Genomic DNA, 7,370 nt, shown 5'->3' on the forward strand with positions numbered 1-7,370 from the left:
AGTGTGGACTGTCTCCTTGCTTGCTTAGCTAGGCAATTACATAGCTGTTCTGCGAGTGCTCGTGCAATTAAACGGCGATAAGAGCCTTCAGCACGTAGGTAGCTACCGTGGCAGAGGACGTGGGGCTTTGTGGGTGGAGCTGAGGTGACGGCCAGAGGTCCCGGGGGAAGCGTCGAGGGGGCCCCGGACCAATGGCGAGCGGGGACCGGGTCCGGCCGGACCCCGCGATCGGATTCCCGGCCCCCTGGGCGGCGGCGGCCAGCTGTGGCCAATTTTCAGGCCATCGCTTCTCGGCCTTTTGGCTAAGATCAAGTGTAGTATCTGTTCTTATCAGTTTAATATCTGATACGTCCCCTATCTGGGGACTACATATTAAACGGATTTTTGAGACTGGGAGTCGGAGAAGGAGCTTGCTCCGTCCGCTCCACGCATCGACCCGGTATTGCAGTACGTCCGGGAACGGTGCGCCTCTATTTTCGGGTGCAAAGGAAATGCTTCTGCTTCTGCTTCTGCTTCTGCTTCTGCTTGGACAAGCAACTGAGTCCTTGTGGGGTTTTTTTTTTTTTTTTAAATGAAATAAAAGAAATAGTTTTATCGTGTGCGTGTCGTTCTTTCTTTCTATCTATCTATCTATCTATCTATCTATCTATCTGTCATTCTCCGTCAGCTAGCTGGGTGAGTGAAGTTGGTTAAGTAAGTCAGCTAGCGAGCCGGTTTGCAGCGGTCCGTGGCTCGCTTGCGCCCTCTGCCAGTCGGGCGGTTATAGCGTCTCCTCTCCCTCTTCCGCGGATAACGCGCGGGGGACAACTCCGGGCCTGCGGCTCCGGGCCGGGAGGGCCTACGGCGGCTGGTGACGGCGAGAGGCCACGTGTGCTCGGGTTTCTCTTCATCACGCACAAATCTTTCGCCTTTTACTAAAGATTTCCGTGGAGAGGAACACTCCTGAGTTTGTGCTATTTTTGGATGCTCCGTCCGCCGGACGGGGCGACTTTTCTGTTCTTAAGAGAGCTTGTTGATGACTTGTTGCCATGTGTCCCTGGTTTGTGACTTGTCGGGTACATGTGTTATAGAGTGTGGACTGTCTCCTTGCTTGCTTAGCTAGGCAATTACATAGCTGTTCTGCGAGTGCTCGTGCAATTAAACGGCGATAAGAGCCTTCAGCACGTAGGTAGCTACCGTGGCAGAGGACGTGGGGCTTTGTGGGTGGAGCTGAGGTGACGGCCAGAGGTCCCGGGGGAAGCGTCGAGGGGGCCCCGGACCAATGGCGAGCGGGGACCGGGTCCGGCCGGACCCCGCGATCGGATTCCCGGCCCCCTGGGCGGCGGCGGCCAGCTGTGGCCAATTTTCAGGCCATCGCTTCTCGGCCTTTTGGCTACGATCTATTTCAAAGAAGGCGATGACGACGCAGGAGGGAGGATTGCCGGCCTACCGGGCGCGGCTGAAGAACACTATTCGGTTCGAAGCAGAGGAGGGCTCGGAAAAACGTAAGTGCTTTAGTTTGGAATTTTTTGTTAAAACGGTGTTAAAAGAATTGCTACATGTGGAGCCAGAAACTGTTTTTTGTTTGCAAGACTTTGGGAATAGGGGTTTTTATGACGTGACCTTGTATTCTGAGGCTGCATGCTACAATTTGCACAACAATTACAAGGCAAAGAAAGACGCACCTGGTATGGAAGGGATAAGGGTAGAGCTATTGTTTGCAAAGGCACTGAGACCGTTAACTGTGCACATGTACAATCCGTTTGTGCCGGAAGAAGATGTGCTGTGTTTTTTGAAAAAGTACTGCTCTGAGGTGCGGGATGGCACCAAAGTTAAGGATAAGTTTGGGTTCTGGAACGGCAAACGCCGCTTTATGGTGCGTTTCAAGCAAGATCCCAAGAGTGTGGGAGGGTTCTCGCACCCTCCTGGTTCCTTCGCCATTGGCCCCGACAGAGGGTACCTCGTTTACCCAGGACAGCCCCTGTTTTGCCGCAGGTGCGGCTCTTTTGGGCACATTAAGGAGGTGTGCTCAACAAACAGGTGTAGGCACTGTTTGTCCCCGGAGCACGAGACAAAGGACTGCGTGGCGCCAAAATCATGCACGTTGTGTGGAAGCACTGAACATTTGTTCCGGGCATGCCCGGAAAGGAGGGCGTCCTATGCTGCTTCAGTGCAGGCAGATAAGGGAACGAGGGGGAGGAAGCCTGAGGCAGGAAAGGAAATTGCTGGGCCGGCTCCATGCGCAGGTCTGGAGGAGGGCCGGGCGGGGCCGGCTCAGGGGGCGGAGCCTGTACTGGAGGCGGAGCTAGTGCCGGACCTGGTTGTGGAGGACTCCGAAATAGGAGCTGTAGAGCAAAGGCCAGGGCCTGGTGGGGATGGGGTGGCGTCACCAGGTCCTGCCGGACAAGCAGATTCTGGAGCGGAGGAGGTCTCTGGAGCAGGGGGCGCAGGAGGAGCGGGAGTCCCTTCAGCGGGAGGTGGGGGGGCGGCGGAGTCTGGGCCTAGCGGTGTGGGGGGGTTTGGTAGGGGTTTGGGGATGGTGGGGCAGTTTGGGCCCGGAGCACCCGTGGCCACTGGTTTGGAGGCGTGCCTGAGGCGGCGGACAGTTGTGGGGGAGATGTCTTCCCCGGCTCTCTTCTCCCCTGGAGAGGAGAGTGTGCAGGAGGGGGACTCATTCCCGACGGGGGAGGAAGCGGCGCTGCTGACCTCGGCGGACTTGCAAACTCCAGCATCGTGGGGGGACAGCCCCTTTCCGGGGGAAGGATTGGTGACAGGCTGGACGGAGATCCCGACAAGGAAGAGGTCCATGACGGGAGACCGGACCCCCCCAAAGGGGCTAAAGGTACTGCCACAGGTGGAACTGTCAAAACGCTATGTGGCGCTGGAAGGGTCTGGTGTGGGAGAAGGCAGGGAGGGGGAGATGGATATGGAGGTGAGCTCCCCCTCAGCCCTTTTGGAAGGATGGGATGTAGAGGGGTTGGTGGAGGCTATGGGGATGTCTCAGGAGGGGGGGGAGGAGAAAGGTGGAGGGGAGGATGGAAAGACATAAAGGTGATGGGTGTGCGCTGGAATTGCATAATTGTCACAATGAATTTAACACTGGTTACAGTGAATGTGCGGGGGATGAGGGACCCGACTAAGAGAGCGGCAGTGTTCGCATCCCTGCGGGCAATGCGGGGGGACATCTTCCTACTACAGGAGGTTCATTTGAAGGATGAGGGAGATGTGGCCGGGTTTACTCGGGAATGGGGGTGCGGACCATCGGGATGGTCGGTGGGGAACGTACACGCAGATGGTGTGGGAGTTTTATTTAGGGGTCACTCCTTCGTTATGGAGGAGGTGGTGGTGGTAGTGGCTGGGAGGGTGGTTTTTGTTGATTTCAGGTTTGGGGCGGGGAGGTTTAGAATAATAAATGTATATGCACCGGCACAAGGGGGGAACAGGCTTGAGGTACTTGCAGAGCTAGAAGGGTGTTTGACAACATCCAGGGCTGTGATCCTTGGAGGAGATTTTAACGTGAGTTTAGACGGTTTAGGGGCGGGCGTGGATGTAGGGCGGAACCCGGGGGAGGGGGATTTCTCTGCTAAGGCGCTGGCTAGGCTGCTCAGCAAACACGCATTAGTGGATGGGTATCGGGTGGTGCATCCAGGAGGGGCAGGGCACACTTGGAGGAACTCACGCGGAGTAGCCAGGCGCTTAGACTACTTTTTTATAGGGAGGGAGCAGAAGGTCCTGGGGTGTGCTCTAATACCTGTCTGGTGCTCAGACCACGACGCGTTAGAGGTCTCCTTGGGGGCAAATGGTCCAGAGTGGGGCCCGGGTTTTTGGCATTTTAACACCAGATGTTTGAAGTCAGAGGACTTTAAGGCGAGTTTCAGTAATTTTTATCGGACTGTCCGGTCTCTGAAACCGCTATACCCCTCGGTAGTGGAGTGGTGGGAAGACTCAAAGGGGCGGTTCCGGGAATTTTGCAGAAGGTACAGCAGCGCTGTGCAGAGAAGGGAAAGGGGGGAGCTCGGTAAATGGGTTTCTTGCCTAGAGTATTTGCACGGGCAGTTAAATAAGGGAGTAGCGGTGGACTGGCCAGTGTATGAAGGGGTGAAGAGGAGAATTAGGGGGATTTTGGAGGGGAGAGCTCGCTCCCTAGCCTTTCAAGCAAGAGTGCGGGAGCTGGAGGAGGGGGAGAGGCCTTCAGCCTATTTTTTGCAGGCGGTAAAGGCCAAACGGAACGCTGCGGCGATGGCGGGTCTGGAGTCAGAGCAGGGAGTGGTGACGGGGACCGAGAGGATGCTGGATGTCGCCAGAGCCTATTACGCCAACCTCTTTAGCCGGCGGGAGTGTGACCTGGGAGAGCAAGAGGCACTACTAAGGTGTGTGGGGGCTAGCTTAGGGGAGGAGGAGGCGCTGGCCTTGGAGGCGCCGCTGTCTTTGGAGGAGGTGACAGCGGCGCTGCACGCTATGAAGGATGGGAAGTCGCCAGGGCATGACGGGTTCCCAAAAGAGTTTTACACTGCCTTTTGGGGACTGATCGGGCCTGACCTCCTTGAAGTGTACAGGATCCTGTTGGAGGAGGGGATCCTGACATCTTCAATGAGGAAGGGAGTCACAGCACTGGTGTTTAAGGCAGGGAGCAGAACGGACTTGGGGAACTGGCGCCCTTTAACTCTGTTGACAGTAGACTACAAGTTACTAGCAAAAGTGGCAACAGAGAGGCTGAAGCAGGTGATGGGAGGCCTAGTAAGTCAAGACCAAACGTGTGGGGTGCCAGGCCGGTCCGCGGCGTGGAATCTGCTATTGACCAGGGATGCTCTCGACTGGGCAGAGGAGAGGAAAGTCCCTTTAGCACTGGTGAGCCTTGACCAGGAGAAAGCATTCGATCGGGTCCAGCACCAATTCCTGTTTAGGGTGCTGGAGAGGATGGGGTTTGGGCCAGGCTTCAGGAGCTGGGTGAGGACGCTGTACAACCGGGTATACAGCTGCATCAGGGTGAACGGGCACCTGAGTGGGGCAGTGCAGCAGGCGGGGGGGGTGAGGCAGGGGTGCCCACTCTCCCCCCTGCTGTATGTGCTGACCATGGAACCCTTTGCAGAGCTGGTGAGGCGGGACCCAGACATAGATGGTTTTGCGATTCCGGGGGCAGCGGGGAACAGGGTGAGGATACAGCAATATGCCGATGACACAACCTGCTTCGTGACATCGGTGAAGGCCCTAAAGAGGGTCAGAGCACTCACGGAGAAGTTTGCGGAGGGCACGGGCTCCAAAGTGAATCTGCAAAAATCATCGGTCATGTTCTGCGGGAGATGGGTGGAGGACACCAGCGATTGCGGGGGCTTTCGACGGGGTGAGGAGGGCTTAAAAATCCTCGGTATCTGGTTTTATAGAAGAGACAGCGCCGCACGTAATTGGAGGTACAGACTGGGAGTGGTGCGTGCGTGTTTGGGGCTCTGGGCGCAGCGCAGGCTCACAATCACTGGGCGGGTGGTGGTGCTGAAGGCAGTGGTGTTGCCAATGCTATTACATTTGGCGTATGTATTTCCCATGCCAGGCCGGGTGAAGCTGGCCCTGAACAAAGCGGTATTTCAGTTCATGTGGAGCGGGAAATACGAGTACGTGAGCAGAGAGGCGATGTACTTGCCGGTAGACAAGGGGGGGCGGGGCGTGCCCAGGATTCCCTTAAAATTAGAGGTGATCTACACCAGTTTTGTCTGTAGTATAGTTTTAAAGAGAGCAGGGCACAAATGTTTTTATTTTGCAAGAATGTATTTAGCAAATGTACTCCGACGCGTGGAGCCAATCTCCCACACGGTGCCAAGGGCGGAGGAGTTGTCCCTCCCCTATCGGGAGGCGGTGCGCTGCCTGAGGAGGAGCAGGGTAGCGATGACGAGGGAGGAGATAATAGATCACCGGGCTTTGTATAAAGGTTTGGAGACAGGGCAGGCCTCAGCCTTTGTGGGGCTTCCGAGGGGGGTAGAGTGGGCCAAAATAAGTGGGGGAAAAGTCCAGGGAGAGGTGAAGGATATGCACTGGCGGTGCGCCTGGGGCAGGCTACCAGTGCGGGAGGTGCTCTATCGGCACGGGTGCGCGCACACGGAAGTGTGCCCGAGGGGGTGCGGGGCGCCGGAAACGGTGAGGCACGCTTTTTGGGCGTGCCCTTTCGCCAGGAGGTACTGGAGGAAAGTGCAGGACATGCTGCAAGGGGTGGGGCTGGAAGTGGTCCTGTCCGAAAGGAAAATTGTGCAGGGGGAAGGAGTGTGGGGCCCTGGGGAGAAGAGATCAGCGCTGCTCTGGAAGGTACTGGGGTATGCAAAGGTGGTCCTATGGGAAGATAGGATGGCGGTGGTGGGAAAGAGGGTGAGGATTCTGACACCACTGCAGGTGTATTTCAGGTTCCAGGGGAGGGTGGCAGAGCAGGTGAGGGTGGATAGGGAGGTAAGGGGGGAGGATTGGGTTCGGGAAGAATGGAGGGGGTTGGGGAGGATGGCTCAACAGGCACTGTGAGCCGAGTTTATTCTGTATGCACATTGGGAGTAGTTGGTGGAAAATGTTTCTTTTGCTTTCCTTTTTGTATTTGGTTTTTGTTTATGTTTATGGAATACAATTGGGGAAAAAAATGGGTTTGGAATAAAAGAAAATGTACTGTATCTGTTTTCTTTTGTAGATAAGCACGATGAAGAGCATACGTGTTCTCCTTTTGAAGCGTGAAGGTGGGCAAGGTTTTGGATCTTGGCTTTGATGATCGCTTAAATGAAAAGGTAACATGAACAGAGTGTTTTGTAAAAAAAAAAAAAAAAAAAAAAAAAAAAAATCTGTTCTTATCAGTTTAATATCTGATACGTCCCCTATCTGGGGACTACATATTAAACGGATTTTTGAGACTGGGAGTCGGAGAAGGAGCTTGCTCCGTCCGCTCCACGCATCGACCCGGTATTGCAGTACGTCCGGGAACGGTGCGCCTCTATTTTCGGGTGCAAAGGAAATGCTTCTGCTTCTGCTTCTGCTTCTGCTTCTGCTTCTGCTTCTGCTTGGACAAGCAACTGAGTCCTTGTGGGGTTTTTTTTTTTTTTTTTTAAATGAAATAAAAGAAATAGTTTTATCGTGTGTGTGTTCGTTCTTTCTTTCTATCTATCTACTATCTTATCTATCTATCTATCATTCTCCGTCAGCTAGCTGGGTGAGTGAAGTTGGTTAAGTAAGTCAGCTAGCGAGCCGGTTTGCAGCGGTCCGTGGCTCGCTTGCGCCCTCTGCCAGTCGGGCGGTTATAGCGTCTCCTCTCCCTCTTCCGCGGATAACGCGCGGGGGACAACTCCGGGCCTGCGGCTCCGGGCCGGGAGGGCCTACGGCGGCTGGTGACGGCGAGAGGCCACGTGTGCTCGGGTTTCTCTTCATCACGC

The 7,370-nt window shown here is 55.3% G+C and overlaps 2 non-coding genes and 1 pseudogene across 2 annotated transcripts; all 3 read left to right on the forward strand.

Moving 5' to 3' along the window:
* The first annotated feature begins 282 nt into the window (after positions 1-282).
* LOC135246689 (U2 spliceosomal RNA) lies at positions 283-473 on the forward strand. The gene has a single exon (XR_010327861.1). It is a non-coding gene; the product is annotated as a U2 spliceosomal RNA (small nuclear RNA).
* A 397-nt stretch (positions 474-870) lies between these two features.
* On the forward strand, positions 871-987 carry LOC135246691 (U5 spliceosomal RNA). Its single transcript, XR_010327862.1, has one exon. It is a non-coding gene; the product is annotated as a U5 spliceosomal RNA (small nuclear RNA).
* Positions 988-6,714: 5,727 nt separating this feature from the next.
* LOC135246690 (U2 spliceosomal RNA) lies at positions 6,715-6,937 on the forward strand (annotated as a pseudogene).
* Positions 6,938-7,370: the final 433 nt, after the last annotated feature.

Source organism: Anguilla rostrata, unplaced genomic scaffold (assembly GCF_018555375.3).
Source record: "Anguilla rostrata isolate EN2019 unplaced genomic scaffold, ASM1855537v3 scaf0729, whole genome shotgun sequence".
In the NCBI taxonomy this organism is placed as follows: Eukaryota; Metazoa; Chordata; class Actinopteri; order Anguilliformes; family Anguillidae; genus Anguilla; species Anguilla rostrata.